The sequence below is a fragment of the Muntiacus reevesi genome, chromosome 1 (genome assembly GCF_963930625.1).
Source record: "Muntiacus reevesi chromosome 1, mMunRee1.1, whole genome shotgun sequence".
In the NCBI taxonomy this organism is placed as follows: domain Eukaryota; kingdom Metazoa; phylum Chordata; class Mammalia; order Artiodactyla; family Cervidae; genus Muntiacus; species Muntiacus reevesi.
In genome coordinates, this window is record NC_089249.1 from 101,572,328 (window position 1) to 101,599,826 (window position 27,499).

A 27,499-nucleotide genomic window follows, 5' to 3' on the forward strand; every position below is an offset into this window, starting at 1 on the left:
GAAACTGATAAGGTGATGTGCTTAGCGGTACCTGTTTGGGTAAATGACAAAGTGGAATGGAGATTTGAGGTCTTTAACTCTTAATTCTGATCAATCAGAATTTTAACAGAGCTCTCTAAATGGTTGCAACTGTCCCAGTGTCCCTGGGACTCCGACTTCACGACTAAGGAAATATGCTAGATAACACTCTAAAACAAAACAAAACAAAAAACACCATTTGTTATTAGCAGGAGGAGAAGGGGACGACAGAGGATGAGATGGCTGGATGGCATCACCAACTCAATGGACATGAGTTCAAGTAAACTCCAGGAGCTGGTGATGGACAGGAAGGCCTGGTGTGCTGCAATTCATGGGGTCGAAAGAGTTGGACATGACTGAGCGACTGAACTGACTGAACTGACTGAGAGGTTAGTTCTGCCTTTGAGGAAAAAAATACTTTCTAGCCTAAGTTCTAAATTAAAATTAGGTAAGCCAATTTCTTGGTCCTTTACATTGATTCCCCAATCTACTGCATTCCCACATGTCTTTTAAAAGGGCAGAGACATATCCCATAAGGATTGAACTTGGTTGAGATATCTCTTATTGCAACTATCATGTGAGAAGGACTAAAATATTATTTTCATTTGATTTGCTTATTATTTGCCAAGAAAATCTTTTTCATTATTTCTCAGGAAAATATTACAAATATTTTCAATATTACAATTATTTGTCAGGCAAATGATACAAATATTATCTCTGCTTCTTACCATAATAATGCATTGAAAACATTGATATCCCTTGTAACTGATGACCGAAAAGAATCTCATAGACTGCAAATGACTTGCTCAAAAGTACTCAATAAAAGAAACATTGTAGAGTATTAGAAATCTCTGGCACTGGTCTTAAGATGGGCTCAAATTCTGGGTTTATTAGTTATCAATTATGTGATTCTGCTGAATTTTCTTTTGTCATGTGTAAATGGAATGATAATATTATAAAAAATGTACTATTGCTGTTAAAGTGTTTAAAATTCTGATTTAAATGAGAGGCAAGATAATTTGCTTCCAGATCTATGGTTTAGCTTCTACAGGCATTATGCACTATTCATCCAATTCATTCAAAAATATTTATTGAGCATCTGTTCAAAGTTCTTAGAATAAGTCAAAGAAAAAAAAAACAGACAAGGGTTCTTGCTCTTGTGGAGCTTATGCTAGAGCAGGAAGAGAGCATCAATAAACATAATACAGGTAGATCAGGTGACAAGTGCAATGGAAAAATAAAATATAGGGAAACATGGGTTGAAAATATCTGGAGGTGCCATTTTAAATTGATGATCAGAGTAGAGTTTACTAAATAGATCACAACTGGGAAAAGGTGTGGAGAAAATGAGGGAGACTGGGAACTTTTCAGGAAGAGAAGCTTTGCACAAAGATCCTAAGATTAGTTGTTATCTGATATGTTTGAGCAACAGCAAAGTGGCAACTGTGGTCAGTGAGAGAGTAGAGAGCAGGTGAGGTCAAAGTAGAACCTCGTAAGCACTCTTGAGGACTTTGATTTTTACTGTGCAGAGAAGTGAATTTATCTGATGTGTTTTAAAAGGATAACTCTGGCTACTACATTGAGAATAGACCATAAGGAAATGATGGAAGAGGCAAAATGACCAGTTAGGAGGTGACTTCAGTGATAAATATGAAGGATGTGACAGCTCAGACCACAGTGGGAGTAAAAGTGGTGAGGAATGATTAAAGTCTGGAGACAATTTGAGCAATTTTCTTTAAGATCAGTTGTGGATGTGTGAGAAAAAAAATGAATTGAAAAATCAAATAAATATATTTGATGGCAAATAAACACTTAAACAAGAAAAATTAACTAATTAAAAGAATACCAATAATTTATAGAAAATGAAAGAGCAGATCAGTTTTTGGAAAGGACAAGAACCAGTCATTTTAGTAAAACAAATGTAGAGTTTGGTTTTATTTTTTAAAGAAATCATAGAATAAAGCATACCATATGTGCTGAGGATATCAGTTACCAAGCATTCATCTTCTTTCTCTTGATTCCGGGGTTTCATTCTCTGGAATTCTAATGGAAAAGGCAGGGCACAAATGAAGACATGACAGTCTTTGTAAATGCCAAAACTCCAAAGATGGAATATACTATTACATTTCCAGTAGTAATGTGTGGGTTTATGAAAGATACATGTCAAAGAAGGACTTGCTTATGGATTCAGAGGGAGATTACAATATAAAATAAATGTAATGATATACTTTAGTACATGCACATGCCCACAGAACTATGACATGTACTTAAAGAGATGAGAAAAATTAAAAAAAAAAAAAAACACTCAACAGATGTTCACCTTTAAAAAAAAGAGCAAATATGTATTTTTATTCCCATAAAAGATAAGAGTTCCAAGATTCTCTTATTTTCTTCCTTTTTTTCCTTTCCTTCCATTTTTCTCTATTTCTCTCTCTCTTTCTTTCTTTCACTCTTTCTCTTTCTCTCCATAATTTGTTTTAAAGGTAATGACTTCCATTTTTATATATTGCTTTTGTAGAACAATTTTCATGGCTTTTTTAATCATCAAACATCTCTCCCCAACCTGTTTAAGACTAAAGAGTATTTGTTGTCTCAAGCACTGAAAATGTAGAGGAGTTGAAGAAGGGCTCAAGGAGGTCATCAGGAGCCAAGCTCACTCTATTTATGGCTTACCTTCCTTCTCACCAGTCATACCATGCTAACTGCTGAGGAAACAGGTGTTTTTTCCAAGAAGTGGAAACCCCAAAAACACTTGTTTCTCTCCCAACTATTATAGCAAATCTTGTTTTGTAATTTTTCTTCCAGCTGGGTCATGTGTGCCTCTGAATTAATCACTGGATGCAAGAAAGTGCAATGTTTTCCTTTTTAAGACTGGAGGCCCATCCTGAGGCTGGAAGAGGAGTCAGCTGAGAATGAAGGAGTAGTATTTGACAAAAGAATATGTATGTGCTGTTACCAGGTAAATGGCAAACAAAAGCAGAACAACAGATTCCCAGTTCAGGAATAGTTAATGTGTTGAAGATGGAACATGCATAATTCCTTCTCAGGAAACTTCAACATATTTACTTCTCTTTTAAATTTTTTATTCTGGTTGTAGTATGTATCACTATTCTCCAGAGCCATAACCTCAAAATAGTTTTTACATATTCCCTTTCTCTTGGCTCAATCAAATTCTGTGAATTTATCATCCATAATGTCTTTTGCATCTGCAGTTTTATTTCCATTTTCACTGCCACAATCCAAATTTGGGTTATTATTAATTCTTGTCTAGATAGTTGCTTTAGCTTCCTAACTGATCTTCCAGTCTTCAATTTCACATTTTTTTTCTTATATACACCAACTTTATTTCATTTTATTTTTCAGGTTTCTATGATTACTAATATTTTAATTTTGTTTTCAGTGCTATAACATTAAAATCACTAACCTTCCCAATTTCTATCTAGCATCCAACAATTTTACTTTAAGCTATTTTTCTGATTATTAATTATTTGTGAGTAAAGATTATCTGAAACTGAGTTGAATTCAGTGCAAGCTCTGTAAGCTTCCCCACAGTTCTAAAATTCTGTTGGTAAATAAAAATTATCCTATTGAAATTTTGGAGCTATAGTGTATTTTTTATTAAGAAAACCAATATGGTACAAAGTTATTTTAGAAAAATAAGTCTGACTGGGTGTTAGTTGAAGGAAACACTGGAGGCAGAAAAACAAATTGCAAGGCTACTTATTACTGTAATATAAGCATGATATGATAAGATCTGGAGCAAAGGGAGGGGGCATGGAAATTTTTTTAAAAAAAGGCAGTTTGAAAGGCAGAACTTTATGTTGGGTTGGGTTAGAATTGTGTATTCATCTTTCTCCCTGAATTGACTGACAACTATTTACTTTCAGTAAAGTCTATGAATGTTATTGAGCAAAATTTTGTGACTGATGATATGTTGGAGAAGTTTCAGTCTGAGTAATTTACAAGTATAGGAATTAAGTCTGAAACATTTATCTTTTCTTTATTCTTTTGTCTTCCCTTTTCCTGTCTTCCCTCCCTCTTCCTTTCATTCTCCTTTCTCTTCTTTTTTTTTTTTTCAGAAGTAAATAATTATTCCTATGGCTTGCTATACATTATTTTAAATACACTATGCCTGCTTATTAGTTGATGAGCTGATGATTTTTCTGCACACCAGGATAATATGCCTAGCACTTTTTGTAAAAATAATGATGAGAATATTTGCTCCCTCCTGTTCCTACATTAAAGATTCACCTGTCTTTTTAAGAAGGCTGGATGCTACCAAGATTTATGCTTCTCAATTTGTCAGGGAAAGTAAACCCGGGTTTTATAAACAAAATCTACTATGGGAGATTCTAGGGTCTTGCTTACTTCATACTTCACCGTCTCATGCGTGTGTGTGTGCTGTCACTTCAGATGTGTCCAACTTTGTGCGACCTTATAGACTGTAGCCTGCCAGACTCCTCTGTCCATAGTATTCTCCTAGGAAGAATACTGGAGTAGGTTGCCCTGCCTCCCTTTTGTACTTATTCATAATATAAAAACATATTTTAGATGAACAGGTATCAGATAATATTCAACATTCTATATGACTGGCTTCTAATGCTCACTAACAAAACTTTGATATTATCATATGTAGTAATACTTGAAATAATTTTGTGAAACAAATGTAACAAATATTTTGAACTACATTTTATTAATGAAGAAACTAAAGCCCATGTGACATATAAAAGTCCATGTTATGTTCAGCTTACCTTATTTTTTCTGGACTTGACCTTTTACTTCTAGGAAATTCTTCTTTGCTGTAACATACTGTCCAAATCATAACTGCCATAATATGACATGATCTCATCTAACTGGACACAAAGATCCCTCTAAGATAGTTTCATGTGCTACACTGGACCAATATAATACCTTGTTCTCCAGCTATTAATACAGTAATTCTAGAACAAGTATATATCAAGCCTGGCCAATTATAGTCCTTCCTAAATTATTAATGGAACCATGGGAAAAGGAGGGTAAAATTGTGAGGAGCGTCGTCAAGAATCAACAGAAGTTTGCCACCTATTGTATGGAAGAATACATACATTTTTTTCCAGTAGTCATGTATGGATGTGAGAGTTGGACTATAAAGAAAGCTGAGCACCGAAGAATTGATACTTTTGATCTGTGGTGTTGGAGAAGACTCTTGAGAGTCCCTTGGACTACAAGGAGATCCAACCAGTCCATCCTAAAGGAGATCAGTCCTGGGTGTTCTTTGGAGGGACTGATGTTGAAGCTGAAACTCCAATACTTTAGCCACCTGATGCGAAGAGCTGACTCACTGGAAAAGACCATGATGCTGGGAAGGATTGAAGGTGGGAGGAGAAGGGGCTGACAAAGGATGAGATGGTTGGATGGCATCACTGACTCAATGGACATGAGTTTGAGTAAGCTCCAGGAGTTCGTGATGGACAGGGAAGCCTGGCATGCTGCAGTCCATGGGGTCGCAAAGAGTCAGACAGACTGACCAATGGAACTGAACTGAGCTGTATGGAAGAAAGCAAATCTGGCACACAAAGAAAAGTAGAGCTAAGAGAGTACTGATTAATATCTGAGTACTGGTTCTTCTGATTCATAAGGCAAAATTCTATCCTCAACTAATACAGTGGTTTAATTATAGGAACTGATAAACTACCTGTTTGGGGGCTTAGCTGGTTCATGATGGCTTTCTGTCTTAATCAGAAGGGTTCTAATACAACTGGGAATATAAATACAATGTCCAACGTTACTTAATTAAGTGACAAATGCTTGAACAGGTCTTGATTTTCTGAGAGTCCAAAGCATATTTTTATGCTTTGTCCAATGCATATTTAATACTTTACAGTGATTAGCTGTATGATATAGATACTGTCAACACTCACCCCATGCCCCCTTGAGTTCTTTTTCTACTTTTATGTGCACAGGCTCCCAGGTGGGCTTTCCCTCCCAGCAGCCAGCATCAGTATCTCTGCTTTAGATGACTCTCCTCATATTCTCAGAACCAGCTCAGCCTGTGCTGCAGGAAAACCACAATTGCCTGGGAATTACCACCCCTTGGGAACAGCCCTTAAAAGGACTGGCAAGTAGTAGGTCTTTATTCTCCATCCCTAGTAAGGATGGCTCTAAGATGGAATTGATTTATGCTGTTTCTGGAGGTTCCCTGAAATATGAGTCAAATATATCTTCCATAGGACTTTTTTGATAGTGTACCTTTACATGGCTTCCTTCCATTTTCATTCCTCTAGAGGGTTTTTGTTTTTCTCTATTTAAACCTCTGCCCATTGGAATCCTCTCAGGGTATCATTCTAGGGAACCCAACCTAAGACAACAGACTACCTTAACTCAATAGCAACCCAGGAATTTAACGATGAAGAATGAGAGGCCTCAGGTCAAGAACCTGGGTGTGAGATATCAAAGACAGGTAGGAGAGAATTGTTTGGAAGAGAGACAAGAAAGAACAGGTACTAATATAAACAGTGATAGTTGTGTTATTCCTCACCTGGAAATAGGAATTAATCAGAAAATGAGCTAAAAATGTGCTTCAGCTATATTTCCAGTGAGTTGAAAGAGTACACCTTCTTTACATGAACCAAACATTACAGAGCAATATTTTACACTGGTGTGTACTTTGGCTTACAATTAAGGTTATAATTTATTCTTCTTGGTTTATTTCCCAGTGTTCACAGCACATGTCCAGCATACCTGACTGAAGAATATTGTTGGCCAGAATTTTAGAAAGAAATCTTTACTGAAACTTTTATAAAAAGTTATGACCTTTTCCAAAAGTTGATTTGTTGATTCTCTGAGAAGTGTTCAATCTCTTCTCCCCAAAACAAATACACAGACAAACACCCTTTCTGCATTTACCAGCTAACACCTACCCTAGTTGCCTGTTGAAGCCTAATTCAAGTGAATAGAGAATAGAAATATGGATAATTCACTGATGTGAAAGTCACCATAATTCTGAGATCTGAACTAGAAATGTGGGTTTAAGGAAAGTAACCTTGAATCAATTATTTAGACATTTCAGTCATATATTTTGCTTTTAAAATATTTCTGAAACTCTGGTCCAAACTTTTTCTAATTCATCTTCAAAATTTATTATAAATATTTATTCATCACTAATTATACTGGTTTATTTTATTTCCTATAAGTCACATATTTTATAGAATAGATCTAAATCATTCAGATGCTTTAAATAAAAAATTTCATGAGCATAAGCTTCTGACTCCTCAGTGTATTTTTTGTTTCCTGCATTTGCTCTCATACTGAATGTAGGCTTAGAGGTGCTGTGTCTGTGTATATGTGTCTATTTGTACATTACTAATTCTTACTGTTCTCTTCATAGCATTTCCATGCCCCTGGTTCTAATAGATAGATGAGCCTCTCTGTCTTGACAGTTCCTAGAGCAATGCTCTACTTCAAAGAGTGTTGTAGATAATAGTCAAAGAAACAACTCAAAAATAATGGTTTTATAACTTTTTTCTGTTAGACTGTGAGCTACTTGATGGCAGGAACTGTGACTTATTCATCTTTGTATTTCTGGCTAGAATGTGGGCATGTAAAAGATACTCAACAAATATTTGTAGAATGAACGAATAAACAGCTTATGTGTAGAAAGTCCCAAATAGCTAGTCCTTTTCCCCACAACCAATGACACTCCCAGGAGAAAAGAAAGTTGGGTCAGGACAGTGGGTTCTAAGACATCAACTTCTCAGTGTTGGACTTGTCTCCTCCCTGAGGATATAGCAATATATCTTAGAGGGAAAAAAAAGAGTGTGACTTTTTTTCCTTCTTTTTCTGTCTGTGGTGCAGACTGTGTCCAAATAAAAGATGTGGAACAGTAACTTTTCAAGATGTGACTGACTCCATTTTTATTCTTTTTCAGAACTTCTTGAAAATTAAAAATCATTGCTTTTATTTATATTTCATGTTTTAAAAGGTTAGTTTTTTCTTTTTTGTTGCTTTTTTAAAAATTTATTGGAGTATATAGTTGATTTAAAATGTTGTATTAATTTCAGGTGCACAACAAAGTGAATCAGTTACACATATACATATATTCACTCTTTTTTAGATTCTTTTCTCGTATAGGCCATTAGAGTATTGAGTAGTGTTTCTTGTGCTATGCAGTACGTCCTTATTAGTCATATATTTGATAGATAGTAGTGTGTATATGTCGATCCCAATCTTCTGTTTTATCCATTCCCTGGTAACCATAAATTTGTTTTCTACATTTGTAACTCTATTTCTGTTTTGTAGATAAGTCTATTTGTACCCCCCTCTTTTTTTTTTAAGATTCCACATATAAGTGATATCATATGATATTTTTCCTCCTCTGTCTGACTTACTTCACTTTAGTATGATAATCTCCAGGTCCATCTGTGTTGATTTAAATGGCATTACTTCATTCTTTTTTCTGAATAGTATTCCTTTGTATATTTGTACCACATCTCCTTTATCCATTTGTCAGCAGACATTTAGGTTGCTTATCTGTCATAGTTATTGTGAATAGTGCTGCAATGAGCATGTGATGCATTTATCTTTTTGAATTAGGGTTTTCTTCAGATACATGACCAGAAATGGAATTGCTAGTAGCTCTATTTTTAGTTTTTTAAGGAACCTCCATGCTGTTCTCCATAGTACCTGTACTAGTTTACGTTCCCACTAACAGTGTACGATGGTTCCTTTTTCTCCACACCCTCATCAGCATTTATTGTTTGTAGATTCTTTAATTGTCATTCTGATTGGTGTGAGGTGATACGTTATTGCAGTTTTGATTTGCATTATTATTTCTCTAATAATTAGCAATGTTGAGCAATCTTTTCATGTGCTTTTTAGCCATCTGTCTTCTTTGGAGAAATGTCTATTTTGATCTTCTGCCCATTTTTTTAATTTTATTTTTTTATATCAAGCTGCATGTATATATATGCATGTATATGCATATTTGTATATTTTAGAGATTAATCCCTTGTCAGTTGCTTAGTTTTGCAAATATTTTCTCCTGTTCTGAGGACTGACTCTTTGTTTTGTCTATGGTTTCCTTTGCTGTGCAAGTTTATATGTTTAATTAGGTGCTATTTGCTTATTTTTACTTTTATTTTCATTACTTTAGGAAATGGATTGAGAGACATCTTGCTGCCATTTATTTCAAAGAGTGTTCTGCCTGTGTTTTCCTTCGAGAGTAAATAAAGGTGATAAGCAAGTAAATGTAGAAAATGAATGTAAAACTGCAAAGAAATGATTGTGCAAGATTAAAGAAATCAGTCTGGTAAGTCAAACAGAATTTTAAACAATTGCATTTACTTCAAGTTTCTTGGATTAGTTGTAGCAACATATAAAACAATATTCTGCTCTATACTAGTTTCCATATTAATTTGTGAAAAATTATAATATATAGATTGCAGAATTTTATCCACTCTCAAAAAGTCATAAATGTATCTTGAAGTACCAATAGCAGTACTAAAATATGTACAGTAAAAGTAACTTTAATGTATACAAGAATTCTAATATTCCTTACTTACATGAAGGAGTGATTATTATGATCATGCAAACTATTCTTCAGGTAAAACAATACCACAATATTATTATTATAATGAATATATTGGAATATTTTTAGGTTAGGAAAAATATTCTATACATAAGATTACTAATTCAGACAAATAGAAGTCTACTTTAAGTTGAGCCATTGAGGAAAATGACAGAAATATATAGCAAGTGTCTCTTCTTAAAAAGCCCAAATTTAACAGGAAATTATACAAACAATTTTTAAAGTCAAACATTTAACAAACTGTTAACAGATTGCTTGTCTCTTATCCTATCACATCCTTAGTGCACAAGCTTTGCTTTGCTTACTAATGTATTCTCAGCTCTCTGCATATTATCTGCATATGACAGAAACTCAACGGGTATTTGTTGAATAAGTTCAACTTATAAATATATTACTTTGGTGCACATATTATTGTATTATATGTAGCAATACAATGTAACTATATTATCAATATTACATATATGTCCTAGGTTTAATTCAGTCAATAAAGGCAAAATCTGGAGGCATGTATTACTAATGCAGTTTTTCCATTTGTGTAGGTCACTAAATCATCTAACAAAAGTTAACTTAACACTCACTGTGTCTACAGCTCTATTCTAGGTGTTGGATGTACAATCTAGTGATTGATACAAAGCCAGAGAACAATGCAACCTGTTTTAAAGCAGTTTATGATTATCCTTATAAAATATTGTTTACTAAAGATAATTTTAAATTATTTAACTACATTAAGGAGAAATATCTTGTTTATCAGATGCAAAGAGCAAATTATAAAGTCAGTTTTAAAATTAATCTTAGAAAATTCTATTTCTTTCATAAAAGCTAATATGATTAGAATATAAATACAAAATGCTTTGATTAAAGTAGAAATAATATAAAAAATCAGAAAATTTCAATACAATAAAAGACACTATTTGCCATTTTGAGAATCTTGAAGATTCCATGAAAATTGTACATTATACAAATACTAGTTCTTCTGCTTAGGGAGTTAGAAAATGTCTCTCTGGGTAGAAATATAATATATTTAGTTAATTCTTGTGCCCCATGAATAAGGAGATTTTGATAGAACTGAAACAGATTTCAGAAGGCTTTACCAACTTTTAGAACTTTGAACTTTTCTCAGACTTTCCATATTAGCAACTAAGGTGTCAAAAATCATTTCAGGCTTAGTTTAAGATGTTATGCCTTCCTAATAGAGAAACAATGCCAATTAAAGACTTTTTTGTCCTAAGGGATTGCTGGGCATGTTTATGAAGTTAGGCATACTGCAAGTACTTTTTAAACCAAAATAATGCCCAGCGACCCACCCTAATCTTCTTAAATGCCTCCGGCCCTACATTTGATAATCACTGAATTAATTAAACTTAAGCAATCACTAAATTTTCACTTTGTCTACCTCATTTCTATTCCTACTTGGGAAAAAAATCCTCATTATTATTATGCCACTAAATTTCAGTATAGGCCTTAGGCTCAGGTTTTCTAGAATGTATGCAAGTGCATATTTGGACAATTTTCCTGTCTGTGATCATTCTGTGATATGAGTCCTATTGCTTCCACTCTTTTATGACTATTACCATTAGTTTACTGCTTCCTTTTTATTATCCACCTCTTTGGTCCAACCAAGTAAACTTTATGCCAAGTTCAAGATATTTTTCTACTTTGATACATGTTATTACTTTAAAATTTTGAGAGCATAACATTCACTTGCACTCTGTCAATTATCCCCTTTTCAGGAAGACATGGAAACAGATAAGAGGGTCCTCTTTCTTAAATTTGACAATCACAGGAGCTGAAAATTTTATTGCTACTGTTATTGCTGCTATTTATCACACAAAATTCCAGTTATAAAAATTACATACAAAAATAACATAATACCTATGTATTGAGGGGCTCCTATGTTTGATGCATAAATATTTATAATTGTTTTATTCTTCTTGGATTGATCCATCGATCATTATGTAGTATCCTTCCTTATCGTTTACAATAGCTATTATTTTAAAGTCTATTTTGTCTGATATGAGTATTGTTACTCCAGTTTTCTTTTGATTTCAATTTGCATGGAATATCTTTTTCCATCCCCTCACTTTCAGTCTGCCTGTGTCCCTAGGTCTGAAGTGGGTCTCTTTTAGATAGGATATAATCTCTTATATAGAGTGAAGTAAGTCAGAAAGAGAACAATAACCATCATATATTAATACATATATATGATATATATATTACTCTGATACATATTAATATATATATAAGAAAATGTACTGATGAACTTATCAGCAGGGCAGGAATAGAGACACTGAGATAGAGAGCAGACTTGTGGACACAGCAGGGGAAAGAGAGGATGGGATGGATTGCATTGAAATGTATACATTACTATGTGTAAAATAGATACCTAGTGGGAAATGGATGTTTAGTGCAGAGAGCTCAACCTGGTGCTCTGTGACAACCTAGATGGGTAGAATGGGGGTGGTAGTTGGAGGGAGGCTTAAGAGAGAGAGGATATATGTACATTTATGGCTAATTCACATTGCAGAAACAACACAACATTATAAAGCAATTACCCTTCAATTAAAAAATAGCATAATGCATTTAAAGCAGGTTTTAAGACTTTTTATGGAGCAGAAAAAGTCTATAAGATATTAAAAATATAAAAACTAAATAATCGATTTTGTTATAAAAGCTCTCATTATTGGATTTAGGGTACAGTATGGTGTATATTTAGAAATTCAGGCAGGTTCAAATATTCCTGTCATATGTTAGCTATTTGGTCTAGTGTGGTGGCCCTTTGTTAATTGGATTGTTAATTGTTCATCTCCTCCGTTTTTCTGTCAAAGCTCATAATATTATTTTGGCCCTTTATCTCTTCTCCACTCCCTTCAGACATGTTTGGATTGGGCTCCATTCTTTTCATTTTATTATTTTTTAATTTCTTATTTATTTATTTATTTTAATTGGAGGCTAATTACTTTACAATATTGTGGTGGTTTTTGTCATACATTCACATGAATCAACCATGGGTGTACATGTGTTCTCCATCTTGAACCTCCCTCCCCATCCGATCCCTCATGGTCATCCCAGTGCACCAGCCCTAAGCACCCTGTCTCATGAATCGAACCTGGATTGGTAATCTATTTCACATATGATAATATACATCTTTCAAAGCTATTCTTTCAAATCATCTCACCTTCACCTTCTCCCACAGAGTCCAAAAGTCTGTTCTTTACATCTGTGTCTCTTTTGCTGTCTCGCCTATAGGGTCATTGTTACCATCTTTCTAAATTCCATATATATGCATTAATATACTTTATTGGTGTTTTTCTTTCTTACTTCCTTTGCTCTATATAATAGGCTCGTTTCATCCATCTCATTAGAACCAATTCAAATGCATTCTTTTTAATAACTGAGTATTATTCCATTGTGTATATGCACCACAGTTTTCTTATCCATTTGTCTGCCGATGGACATCTAGGTTGCTTCCATGTCCCAGGTATTGTAAATAGTGCTGTGATGAACATTGGGGTACACATGTTTCTTTCAATTCTGGTTTCCTTGGTGTGTATGCCCAGCAGTGGGATTCCTGGGTCGTACAGAAAAGTCACAACAGACAATACAGAAATACAAAGGATCATAAGAGACTACTGTCAGCAACTATATGCCAATAAAATGGACAACTTGGAAGAAATGGACAAATTCTTAGAAAAGTATAACTTTCCAAAACTGAACCAGGAAGAAATAGAAAATCTTAACAAACCCAACACAGGCACAGAAATCAAAACTGTAATCAGAAATCTTCCAACAAACAAAAGCCCAGGACCTGATGGCTTCACAGCTGAATTCTACAAAAAATTTAGAGAAGAACTACCATCTTCCTACTCAAACTCTTCCAGAAAATTGCAGAGGAAGATAAACTTCCAAACTCATTCTATGAGGCCACCATCACCCTAATACCAAAACCAGACAAAGATGCCACACACACACAAAAGAAAACTACAGGCTAATATCACTGATGAACATAGATGCAAAATTCTAGCAAACAAAATCCAACAACATATTAAAAAGGTCATACATCATGACCAAGTGGACTTTATCCCAGGGATGCAAGGATTCTTCAATATTCACACATCAATCAATGTGATACACCACATTAACAAATTGAGAGATAAAAGCAATATGATTATTTCAATAGATGCAGAGAAAACCTTTGACAAAATTCAGCATCCATTTATGATCAAAACCCTCCAGAAAGCAGGCATAGAAGGAACATATCTCAGCATAATAAAAGCCATATATGATAAAACCACAGCAAATATTATCCTCCATGGTGAAAAATTGAAAGCATTTCCCCTAAAGTCAGGAACAAGACAAGGATGCTCACTCTCACCACTACTGTTCAACATAGTTTTCAAAGTTTTAGTCACAGCAATCAGAGAAGAAAAAAATTTAAAAAATAAAAGGAATCCGGATTGGAAAAGAAGAAGAAAAACTCTCACTGTTTGCAGATCACATGATCCTCTACATAGAAAATCCTAAAGACTCCACCAGAAAATTACTAGAGCTAATCAACGAATATAGTAAAGTTGCAGGATATAGAATTAACACACAGAAATCCCTTGCATTCCTATACACTAACAATGAGAAAACAGAAAAAGAAATTAAGGAAACAGTTCCATTCACCATTGTGACTAAAAGAATAAAATACTTGGGAATACATCTACCTAAAGAAACAAAAGACCTATAGATAGAAAACTTTAAAACACTGATGAAAGAAATTAAAGATGACACAAATAGATGGAGAAATATACCATGTTCATGGATTGGAAAAATCAGTATAGTGAAAATGTGTATACTATCCAAAGCAATCTATAGATTCAATGCAATCCCTATCACGCTACCAACGGTATTTTTAGAAGACTAGAACAAATAATTTCACAATTTGTATGGAAATACAAAAAACCTCGAATAGCCAAAGCAATCTTAAGAAAGAAGAATGGAGCTAGAGGAATCAACCTGCCTTACTTCAGGCTATACTACAAAGCCTACAGTCATCAAGACAGTATGGTACTGGCACAAAGACAGAAACATAGATCAAATAGAACAAAATAGAAAGCCCGGAGATAAATCCACGCACCTATGGACACCTTATCTTCGACAAAGGAGGAAAGGATATACAATGGAAAAAAGACAACCTCTTTAACAAGTGGTGCTGGGAAAACTGGTCAACCATTTGTAAAAGAATGAAACTAGAGCACTTTCTAACACCACACACAAAAATAAACTCAAAATGGGTTAAAGATCTAAGCGTAAGACCAGAAACTATAAAACTCCTAGAGGAAGACATAGGCAAAACACTCTCTGATGTAAGTCATAGCAGGATCCTCTATGACCCACCTTCCAGAGTAATGGAAATAAAAGCAAAAATAAACAAATGGGACCTAATTAAACTTAAAAGCTTTTTCACAACGAAGGAAACTGTAAGCAAGGTGAAAAGACAGCCTTCAGAATGGGAGAAAATAATAGCAAATGAAGCAACTGACAAAGAATTAATCTCAAAAATAAACAAGCAACCCCTGCAGTTCAATTCAAAAAAAATAAATGACCCAATAAAAAATGGGCCAAAGAACTAAACAGACTTTTCTCCAAAGAAGACATACAGATGGCTAACAAACACATGAAAAGATGCTCAATATCACTCATTATCAGAGGAATGAAAATCAAAACCACAATGAGGTACCATCTCATGCTGGTCAGAATGGCTACTATCAAAAATCTACATACAATAAATGCTGAGGAGGGTTCAGAGAAAAAGTTACACTGTTGGTGAGAATGCAAACTAGTATAGCCACTATGAACAGTGTGGGCTCCATTCTTGAGGCAAAATTAGAAAAGTGAACTTGTCCAATGTTAATGGGTGCATCACATAGCTGCAAACCTCAAAGTTTGGCTCAGGCATGGGCATGAGGCATGATCAAGGCAAATAAAAAGCAGTGAGGCTTCTCTGGGAATTGCTAGAGGAGAGGTAGTGTCCTATCACCAGGCTTTACTTGAGAGATCCTGGGCTTGGTGCTGCTGCTGCTACCTCCTTATCACTGATAGCCTGAAACTAAAGTCAACTCAGAGAAAGCACTGCTGAGAAAAGGTGTGAAAGTCAGTCCTGATGACACTGTTGTGCCAGTGGTAAGACTATTTTTAGAATTCTCAGTTACATAAACAAATGCATTCCTGTTTTTGCTTAAGCCATTTGGGACTAGTATTTACACTTGTATTTCATACTTGCACTAGACAATTTTCACTGACTCAGATTTTGATACCAGAATGTGATAACATTAGAAGTAAAAGTTTCTCAGAGCTTGAAATTGGGTAAATAGAAATAGTGTGTACAGTAGTGAGGTGCCCTGTATCTAAGTCTAGCAACCCAGCATTTTTTATCCCTGGTGGCAACATCTGTTGGATTGTTGAAAAAGCAAGAAAGTTCCAGAAAAGCATCTACTTCTGCTTTATTGACTATGCCAAAGCCTTTGACTGTGTGGATCACAACCAACTGTGGAAAATTCTTAATGAGGTGGGAATACCAGACTACCTGACCTGCCTCGTTAGAAGTCTGCAGGTCAAGAAGCAACAGTTAGAACTGGACATGGAACAACAGACTGGTTCCAAATTGGGAAAGGAATACATCAAACCTGTATATTGTCACCCTGTTTATTTAACTTATATGCTGAGTACATCATGAGAAATACCCGGCTGGACGAAACACAAGCTGGAATCAAAATAGCAGAAATATCAATAGCCTCAGATATGCAGATGACACCACCCTTATAACAGAAAGTGAAGGACTAAAGACCCTCTCAATGAAAGTGAAAATGGAGAATGAAGAAGTTGGCTTAAAGCGAAACATTCAGACAACTAAGATCATGGCATCTGGTCCCATCACTTCATGGGAAATAAATGGGGAAACAGTGTACTCCAAAATCACTGCAATGGTGACTGCAGCCATGAAATTAAAAGATGCTTACTCCTGGGAAGGACAGCTATGACCAACCTAGACTGTATATTAAAAAGCAGAGACATCACTTTGTTGATAAAGGTCCATCTAGTCAAAGCTATGGTTTTTCCATTAGTCATGTATGGATGTGAGAGTTGGACTAGAAAGAAAGCTGAGCGCAGAAGAATTGATGCTTTTGAATTGTGGTGTTGGAGAAGACTCTTGAGAAGCCTTTGGACTTCAAGGAGATCCAACTAGTCCATCCTAAAGTAAATCAGTCCTGAATATTCATTGGAAAGACTGATGCTGAAGCTGAAGCTCCAATACTTTGGCCACCTGATGCGAAGAGTTGACTCAATGGAAAAGACCCTGATGCTGGGAAAGATTGAAAGCGGGAGGAGAAGGGGCCGACAGAGGATGAGGTGTTTGGATGGCATCAATCACCAGTTTGATGGACTTGAGTTTGAGCAAGTTCTGGGAGTTTGTAATGGACAGGGAAGCCTGGCATGCGGCAGTCCATGGGGTCACAAAGAGTTTTTTATGACTGAGTGACTGAACTGAACTGAACTGAGTGAAAGAATTAATTAGAATGTTGCCTGCTGGATCATGAAATTTAGACAATGAGCCTATTAAGGCTGCAGAATAAGAGACTTGGTAGGAAAATTTAGTATGCTAGAGTATGCTGATTACATTTTGCACTTGGTAAGGACCTATAAAAAACTGAAAAGACAGCTAAAGCTGGCCTATCTGGAACCAGAGAAAGAAGAAAATAAAATTTTTCTACAAAAGCTAATTTTGCCAATTTTGCTATCTACATGCTTGAGAAACTAGAAATCTGAAGACTTGCATGATGGAAATCCTGCCCAAACTAAAAATCAGAGGCAAGGTGGCAGGTAATAATCAACAACCTCATGTTCTGTACTTCCTGCCTCACAAGGGACAATTGCTTCTGCAGAGCTGAGGCAAAAAAGAGAAGATTATATGGGGTTTTGTCTACCAGGCTTTCAAATGACCCTTGAGCTACAAAACGAAAGATCTAAATTCCAGAGCTAAGGCAGCACCATACTTCTCAATAAAGTCAGAGACAGAGGTGATCTGAGGAAGCTTTTAGTTTTATTCATTTTCATTTGAGTCTTCTGATACCAGAAATTTGAAGTGTCCTTGGCTGTTAAGAACATATAGATCCTTGATTTCTTATATGTAAAATAAGGATGACAATTTTCTTCCAGAATGACTTTAAGGATTAACTTAGACTATACAAGTTGAAGTATCAAGCACAGTGCCTGATACACAGTTGATACTTGATATGGCAACAAATATTATTAATATAGATAGTTCAAAGCTCCAGATAAGAAAGTTAGAAAATTAAAGTATAAAAATTTGCATAGTGAATATTAAACTTGTAGGTTTATTAATTATTAATGTGTTATTAATAAGAATAATGCATTATCAGTAAAAATTGTTAATTATTAATGTATTGATTATTCCAAGAGATAATTCTGATGGTCAGTCAGTTCAGTTCAGTCACTCAGTCGGTAAATACAGTTAAAAAATAACAGATCCATAATTATATAATTAATGAAGCTAAATTTTTTATATACATTGATGGGAACATATGATCTGAGCTAGTATCACTATTTTATTGTATAGCAAATATTTGTTGATATTTATTTGTTTCCCAGCTTTGCATCATTGTGTACTCAGTTGCCTCAGTCGTATCCAACTCTTTGAGACTCTGTGGAGTGTAACCTCCCAGGATGCTCAGTCCATGAGATTCTCTAGGCAAAAACATTGGAGTGGGTTACCATGCCATGCTTCCAGGAGATTTTCCCAACCCAGATATCAAACCCATGTCTCTTGCATCTCCACACTGCAAGTGGATTCTTTGCCATTGAGACACTTTGCATCATTTATGTTTAACATGATGCTTAGATCACAGTAGGCTACTGATTTATGTTTGTTGATTTTATCTATGTATGCATTAGTTAATGAAAATCTCATCCTGCAACCATCAAAACAGAATCATATTTAGATCATGTCTAATCAAAATATTTTTTTTGTACAATGTCCACTTAAAATAATAAATTTGTGTGTAATACAGGTCCTTAAAATTCTGATTTTTGCTGGAAAAAATTTACCATGATGTAGAGTGTTAGCTGTTTGTCTTTGTAGAGCTCTTTTTACACTGACTCTCCTTGTACCACTTCTCCAGTCTACCTAATTATTTATAGAGTCCCCAGTTTGGGCCCAGGCCTAAATAACTATGCTAAGTAGAATTACAAAATTTTGCTGAAGATACTTGATAAGAGCAGGGCTGAATCACTGAATCAAAAAATGGAAGTAATTATAAAAGGAATACAAAATTAAAGTGAAACAAAGCCAGAAATATTAATTTTAGTCATTTGAATTTAATTTCAGAATGGAATATGTAGAAAATAGTCCAATATAAGTTATTAAAGTATAGCTCTGTTGTAAATATATTCCATATTTTCCTGAAAGAATCAATTTGATTATTTCCAATATAGTATACAAAAATGGTATTCTTTGGTGGCTTAGTGGTAAAGAATCTGCCTGCTAATGCAGGAGACTCAGGTTCAATCCCTGGTTGGGAAGATCCCCTGGAGAAGGAAATGGCAACCCCTTCCAGTATTCTTGCCGGAAAATCCCATGGACAGAGGAGCCTGGCATACTACAGTCCACGGGCCCACAGAGCTGGACATAACTTAGTGCCTAAGTGGGCATACAAAGATGCAATTAAAGTTTTGTTTATTATGAGCTGTCTTGTAAAACTCAATAAACATGAAAAAATTTCTTTATTGAACTACATTTAAATTTTGTGTTAAAGAATTGGCATATACAAACAGTATATTCAAAACTTTTATTGAGTACCCTTTGCATTCTGGACACTGTCTTGGTAGGATTCAAAGCCCTTGCCTCAAGAAGCTTCTAGACAATAAGCAGAAATAATAAGTAGATAATGACAATACAAAATGTGAAGTGTTATGATGGTGAAGACACATAGAATAGGCACCTAAACTAAGGTGAAAATTTGGAAGGACTTAGAGAGTCTTCTAAGTGGAGTCTTGATGGAATTAAGTAGGTCTCATGGGGCTGGGGTTAGCATTGGCATCTGGGAAATCATTCTCTAAAAAGAAGCTGCAATTTGTGAAGTCCCAAAGTTGAGAAAAGGTATGAGCATTGGAGGATTTCAAATAACTTAACATGACTGGAGACACATTAGAAGAATGATGAAGTGGGAGATCTGGAAGTGTCCAATTTCTAAAGAGCTTCATGTACTTGCTAAGTTTTGCACTTAATTATAAGGCAGCCAGTATCCATTGAATAACTCTTTTTTTTTTTTTTCTTTTTCCCCATTTATTTTTATTAGTTGGAGGCTAATTACTTTACAATATTGTAGTGGTTTTTGTCATACATTGACATGAATCAGCCATGGATTTACATGTATTCCCCGTCCCGATCCCCCCTCCCCATTGAATGACTCTTGCAGGTGGTTATACATGGTATACTTTGGCTTTTGAAAGATTTCTCTGAGGTTGAGGAGAATGTCCAAGAAGGGGCAAGATGATAATCAAGATATCAGTTAAGCAAGGGGTAATAATTCAACAAAGTATGATACTTAGCCAAGCAAAATTAATGACATTAGTATGGGAAAAAGTGGATGAAATGAAATATTAAGAACATAGAATCTTCACAATTTTGTGTCCAATTGAGTGTTGGTGATGAAGTACAAATTTTTAACCTCTGGAATTAAATATATGCAGGTGCCATTCATTGAGACAGGAAACAGAGAGAGAGCTCAAAGCACAAGATGAGCTTTCTTTTAACCTATGTTAAGCTATAAAGAACTTTTTCACTATTTAAGTGAAAATATCAAGTAAACCACTAGTTTTTGGAAAGACTCATATTATCTTATTCTCCTTTAAGATGATTGATTTAGGGTAGAATATGTAACCAAGTTCTTATCAGTTATATGTAATACTAAATTTCCTGAGACCTCCTGGGAAAGATTCCCTTCTTTAATAAAAATAAATTCCTATGGATAAGGCTTGCAGTTTCTTTTCTGTCTGAACATTGATTTATAGGGACCTGATGCTTGGAACTGCAGACAGATTCTTTTGACCATTAGGCAAAAGCAAGTAAAATCACTAAGAAGTAGAACCAGAGCCCTGATATTTCTAAACTATTGAATTTACAAATTCTGGAATCACCCAACTTTGGATTTATTTTATATGAGAAAATAAAAACACTTACTGCTTGAGGAACTTTTCTTTTTCTGTTATTTGCACCTGAGAGATTTCTAACCTGACTGAAGATTAAGAAGTGATCTGAGATTATTCAGTGGAGTCAGTATAAGCGACTCTTTATAAAACTGAATGGTGATTAAGTGGGGAGAGATGTATTATTTAGATAGAGGTGTGGTATCACGGAAAAGTGTTCTTTTTAATGGGGAAGACTTAAGAATATCTAGATGCTAACATTACCAGGGAAGTTATAACTGACAGAGAAAGTTAAGGCAAGAGAGTACATCCAATAGAGGTGATCGAGTTAGAAAAGCCTTTGGAGGGATGAAACTTCTTTCTTTCTGACAGCAGTCAAGGTGGCATGGGAGGATGAACATAAAGTTTACATGGCAGAGAAACATCATTGCTTTTATTCCATTTCCCTCACAACTCTTCGTTTAATGCTTTTTTTTTTTTTTTTTCGACAACCAGAATAGAGTTTAAATTTTGGATCATAACTGATGGAGACCGCTAGGTAGATTTTCTCTTTCATTCATTGGAATAGAATGCCTTCCAGAAGGGAAAAAAAAAAAAAAAAAGTGTGTCAATATGTAAATACCCACATGAGGGAGAGAGAGCCTGTGTGTTTGGAATGAGAAAGGCAGCAGCTGGTTGTGTCAGTAAATTGTCAAAGTCAGATTTCTTATGACCAGCTGGCTTACTGAAGCACAAACTGTTCTGGAGAACCCAGAAGTCAAATTGGTACCAGCTGAGAAGACATATATTAAACTGAAAGCCAAATTAAATAAAGAAGTTATAAGAAAAGGACAAGTTCTGAGTAGAAGAAAAAAATGTAGCATACCAAAGAGTTATTTGATAGTTGTTTTTAAAGATACAACTGAAGAGGTTTGCATTTACAGTCTCAAAGCCCAAAAAGCATTCTCTCATTACACTCAAGGGAGGAATGGAAGCATTTCAGCTGGCTTCAGTTGGAACATACCAAGAAACCTCAGTCTGTTATGTACACAATTTCCATAAACTGACGGTCTGTGTTTGGCTCTTTCTTAGCTGGATGGTACCAAGAACTGGAATCTAAGAGCCATCACTGTAATCAGCTTGCAAGTACAACGGCAGCATTTGCCTTCCTCAAGTTTATGGCTGATGCTAAACTGTTACTGAATACAGAAAATTTAGAATTAACTCTTAAATGAAATAGCAGTAGATTGAAGGTCTGCTTTTTTATTTCAAAATACACATCTCCTATAAGATTCTGTACATAGAAACCCATGCCATTAACATGATTTCCAGATGTACTTTTGGCAAACTTTTCATATTTTCATTTAGCTAAACCTGTATCTCAAACCACGTGAGTGATTATATATCACAAAAAAGGGCCATTTTGAGGCTGAAGGTTGAAACAGAAGATCCTAGTTGATTGCAGATTTAAGTGATCTCTGGTTCCCAAATGATGTGGAGTGCAAGAATAATAATAACCCCACCCATAGCTTAGTTTCTTTACGTACATGTGAAAAAATTCAAAAATCGAATTAATCACCCTCTGATTTATGTGATCTGAAAGCAATGAGAAACCAGTAATGAAGTTGTAGATCTTTCAAAAAGCAATTAACCAGGTAGAGAAAAACTGGCAAGTGTTCAAAAAATATCTTATTTAATGTTTGGGCCAAAACTGTAAATTATTTTCAAATAATTTTCAGTGTATTAATACATTTCAATGTTTCAGTGAACAAGGAAGAATTCTATTTGTTCAGCTGGAAGATGTTCCTCTTGGCATAATACCAAATTTACAAAAGCAGTGAAAGAAAGTGAAAACATTTTGAGTATTTTGAGTGTTAGGAACTACTAGGTTCCTCTGTCCATGGAATTCTCCAGGCAAGAATACTGGAGTAGGTTGCCATTCCCTTCTCCAGTGATCTTCCTGACCCAGGGATCGAACCTGTGTCTCCTGCATTGCAGCCAGATTCTTTACTGTCTGAGCTACCAGGGAAGCTTTAAAACATAACACAAAATATACTTTTTCTATATTTTTAGGCTTTTGAAAATGCTATTCAGATTTTCCATTTAGCTGAAAATTTGAAAATATTTGACTTTGCTATAAGTGAGGCATTTGTACTTATACTAGGAATTGTAATATATAACTGTAATTGCCTTTCCTACCACTTCTCTTTTTCTCCTTCCCCTCATATTTATACTTTTTAAACCTATTACTATAATGTTAAATTGTCATTAATATATCAGTAACACCAGGCTGCAAAACAAATGAATAAAAGCTTGTGGGGTGCAAGTTGGCACTTAAAAAAAAGAATAAAGATTTTTAAAAGTTTTGCAATTATTTCTTATAGTTTCATTTTATAAAAGTCATAGATATTTTAAAAAGTGCAAACTGCAAGATGAGATAATGAAAAAGCAAATTAATATCTTCCATCATCTTACTTCCTGAAGATAACCAGTGATGATATAAATTTTTCCAGCCTTTAATATTATGAATAGGCTTTCAAAATTAAAATGGTGTAATATTTTTGTGTAATTTGTATTATGGTATATCAGTAAAATTATCTGAAAAGATTGTATATTATATATATATTATATATATAATATATACCTCTTTATAACAACTTTATAATAGTCTGCTTAGTGAACATTTAGAATGATTATAATCTTTCACCATCATAAGTATTATTGATGATGTTTCATAATAATAGTCAAAAATAGTCAAAAAACAGAAAATGCATGTAAGATGTTGAAAGACTGGTATTACAGTGGACTAAGGCATTAATGATGCCAGAAAGTTGAGACTCCTGCACAAAAAGACTCCACCTTTACAGAAAAGCTCGCCAGGGCTGAGAGCCACATCTTGGAGTTCATTTGTTACAGGTCAAAATTTGCCCTTCTGTCAAGCCCTACTTTTTCTTAATATGAGCATAAACTGGGTCAGTTTAAAATAAGAAGAAGCTCTTGTATTCATGGAAGTTTACCCCACTGGGCAATATTCAGTCAAACTTTTTGAGAAGATTGTTCCAAGAGAAAAAAAAATAATGTTGGAGAAGTGAGGTTGAACTACTACACACTTGCTCCATAGCTCTGGATTCCATTGATGATCCTGTTAGAATTGCAGACAGATTCTTTACCAGCTGGGCCACCAGGGAAGCCAGACTGTCTATTTTGGGGAATTTTCCTAATTGTAACATCTACTCTTAAAATATAAATTTCATGAGAGCAAGAATGTCTGTACAGAACCTTGAAAAATTCCTTCACAAAGCTGTTTAATACATGTTGACTACGTATAAAGTCAAAACAGTCAATCCTAAAGGAAATCAACCCTGAATATTCACTGGAAGGACTGTTGCTGAAGCTGAAGCACCAATACTTTGGCCACCTGATGTGAAGAGCCGACTCTTTGGAAAAGACCCTGTTGCTGGGAAAGATTGAAGGCAAAAGGAGAAGAGGGCAGCAGAAGATGGGGTGGTTAGATAGCATCGCTGACTCAATGGGCATGAATTTGAGCAAACTCTGGAAGACAGTGGAGGACAGAGAAGCCTAGTGTGTTGCAGTTAGTGTGAAGTCACAGATCAGCCATAACTTAGCAACTTAACAACAACAACAATGGAAAAAAGCAGTACCTATAAGACGTTCCACACTTTCAATCTCTGAGCTTTTAACATATCTCTCTTAGTATTGCCTATAGGGTTGCAGGAGGGCCAAGAGGAGCTACTCCATGTTCAAGGTCAGGAGGGGCAGCCTTGAGGAGACATCCCTTGTCCAAGGCGAGGAGCAGTGGCTGCGCTTTGCTGGAGCAGCCGTGAAGAGATACCCCATGTCCAAGGTAAGAGAAACCCAAGTAGGAGGATAGGTGTTGCAAGAGGGCATCAGAGGGCACACACACTGAAATCATAATCACAGAAAGCTAGCCAGTCTGATCACATGGACCATAGTCTTGTCTAACTCAGTGAAACTAAGCCATGCCATGTGGGGCTACCCAAGACAGACAGGTCATGGTGGAGAGGTCTGAGAGAATGTGGTCCACTGATGAAGGGAATGGCAAACCATTTCAGTATTCTTGCCTTGAGAAGCCCAAGAACAGTATGAAAAGGCAAAAAGATAGGATACTGAAAGAGGAACTCTCCAGTTGGTAGGTACCCAATATGCTCCTGGAGATCAGTGGAGAAATAACTCCAGAAAGATTGAAGGGATAGAGCCAAAGCAAAAAATATACACAATTGTGGATGTGACTGGTGATAGAAGCAAGGTCTGAGGCTGTAAAGAGCAATATTGCATAGGAACCTGGAATGTTAGGTCCATGAATCAAGGTAAATTGGAAGTGGTCAAACAGGAGATGGCAAGAGTGAAAGTCGACATTCTAGGAATCAGCGAACTAAAATGGATAGAATGGGTGAATTTAACTCAGATGACCATTATATCTACTACTGCGGGCAGGAATCCCTTAGAAGAAATGGAGTAGCCTTCATGGTCAACAAAAGAGTCCAAAATGCAGTACTTGGATGCAATCTCAAAAATGACAGAATGATCTCTGTTCTTTTCTAAGGCAAACCATTCAATATCACAGTAATCCAAGCCTATGCCCCAATCAGTAATGCTGAAGAATCTGAAGTTGAATGGTTCTATGAAGACCTACAAGACCTTTTAGAACTAACACCCAGGAAGGATGTCCTTTTCATTATAGGAGACTGGAATGCAAAAGTAGGAAGTCAAGATACACCTGGAGTAACAGGGAAATTTGGCCTTAGAGTATGGAATAAAGCAAGGCAAAGACTAATAGAGTTTTGCCAAGAGAATGCACTGGTCATAGCAAATACCCTTTTCCAACAGCACAAGAGAAGACTCTACACATGGACATCACTAGATGGTCAACACCGAAATCAGATTGATTATATTCTTTGCAGCCAAAGATGGAGAAGGACTATACAGTCAGCAAAAACAAGACCGGGAGCTGACTGTAGCTCAGATCATGAACTCCTTATTGCCAAATTCAGACTGAAACTGAAGAAAGTGGGGAAAACCACTAGACCATTCAGGTGTGATTTAAATCAAATCCCTTATGATTATACAGTGGAAATGAGAAATATATTTAGGGACTAGATCTGATAGACAGAGTGTCTGATGAACTATGGACAGAAGTTCGTGACATTGTACAGGAGAGAGGGACTAAGACCATCCCCATGGAAAAGAAATGCGAAAAAGCTAAATGGCTGTCTGAGGAGGCCTTACAAATAGCTGTGAAAAGAAGAGAAGTGAAAAGCAAAGGAGAAAAGGAAAGATACTCCCATTTGAATGTAGAGTTCCAAAGAATAGCAAGGAGAGATAAGAAAGTCTTACTCAGCGATCAATGCAAAGAAATAGAGGAAAACAACAGAATGGGAAAGACTAGAGATCTCTTCAAGAAAATTAGAGATATCAAGGGAACATGTCATGCAAAGATGGGTTTGATAAAGGACAGAAATAGTATGAACCTAACAGAAGCAGAACATATTAAGAAGAGGTGGCAAGAATACACAGAAGTACTCTACAAAAAAGATCTTCATGACCCAGATAATCACGATGGTGTGATCATTCACCTAGAGCCAGACATCCTGGAATGTGAAGTCAGGTGGGCCTTAGAAAGCATCACTAAGAACAAAGCTAGTGGAGGTGATGGGATTCCAGTTAAGCTATTTCAAATTCTGAAAGATGATGCTGTGCAAGTGCTGCACTCAATATACCAGCAAATATGGAAAACTCAGTAGTGGCCACAGGACTGGAAAAGGTCAGTTTTCATTCCAATCCCAAAGAAAGGCAATCCCAAAGAATGCTCAAACTACTGCACAATTGCACTCATTTCACACGCTAGTAAAGTAATGCTCAAAATTCTCCAAGCCAGGCTTCAGCAATACGTGAACCGTGAACTTCCAGATGTTCAAACTAGTTTTAGAAAAGGCAGAGGAACCTGAGATCAAATTGCCAACCTCTGTTGGATCATCGAAAAAGCAAGAGAGTTCCAGAAAAATGTCTATTTCTGCTTTATTGACTATGCCAAAGCCTTTGACTTTGTGGATCACAATAACCTGTGGAAAATTCTGAAAGAGATGGGAATACCAGACCACCTGACCTGCCTCTTGAGAAACCTGTATGCAGGTTGGAAGCAACAGTTAGAACTGGACATGGAACAACAGACTGGTTCCAAATAGGAAAAGGATTACGTCAAGGCTGTATATTGTCACCCTGCATATTTAACTTATATGCAGAGTACATCATGAGAAACGCTGTGCTGGAAGAAGCACAAGCTGGAATCAAGATTTCTGGGAGAAATATCAGTAACCTCAGATATGCAGATCTTATCTCTTGAATCTTATCTCTTAATGCTTGGGTTTGATTCACTCCAAAAGTGAACATTTACAAAGACATATTTTACATATCATTATCCATCCTTGTGATGGGGTGAAAATATCTTATTCTTGTCTCACAAATCAATTAAATTGAAATACTAGCTTACTTAGTGGATATGTACCACTGGTGCTATTGAAAAGATGCTTGCACATTCTGTCAGCTCTACTATAATCAGAACCTTCCATTTTTACTATCCAGGGTATCAGTTCAGTTCAGTCACTCAGTGGTGTCTGACTCTTTGCGACCCCATGAACCACAGCACGTCAGGCCTCCCTGTCCATCACCAACTCCCAGAGTCTACCCAAA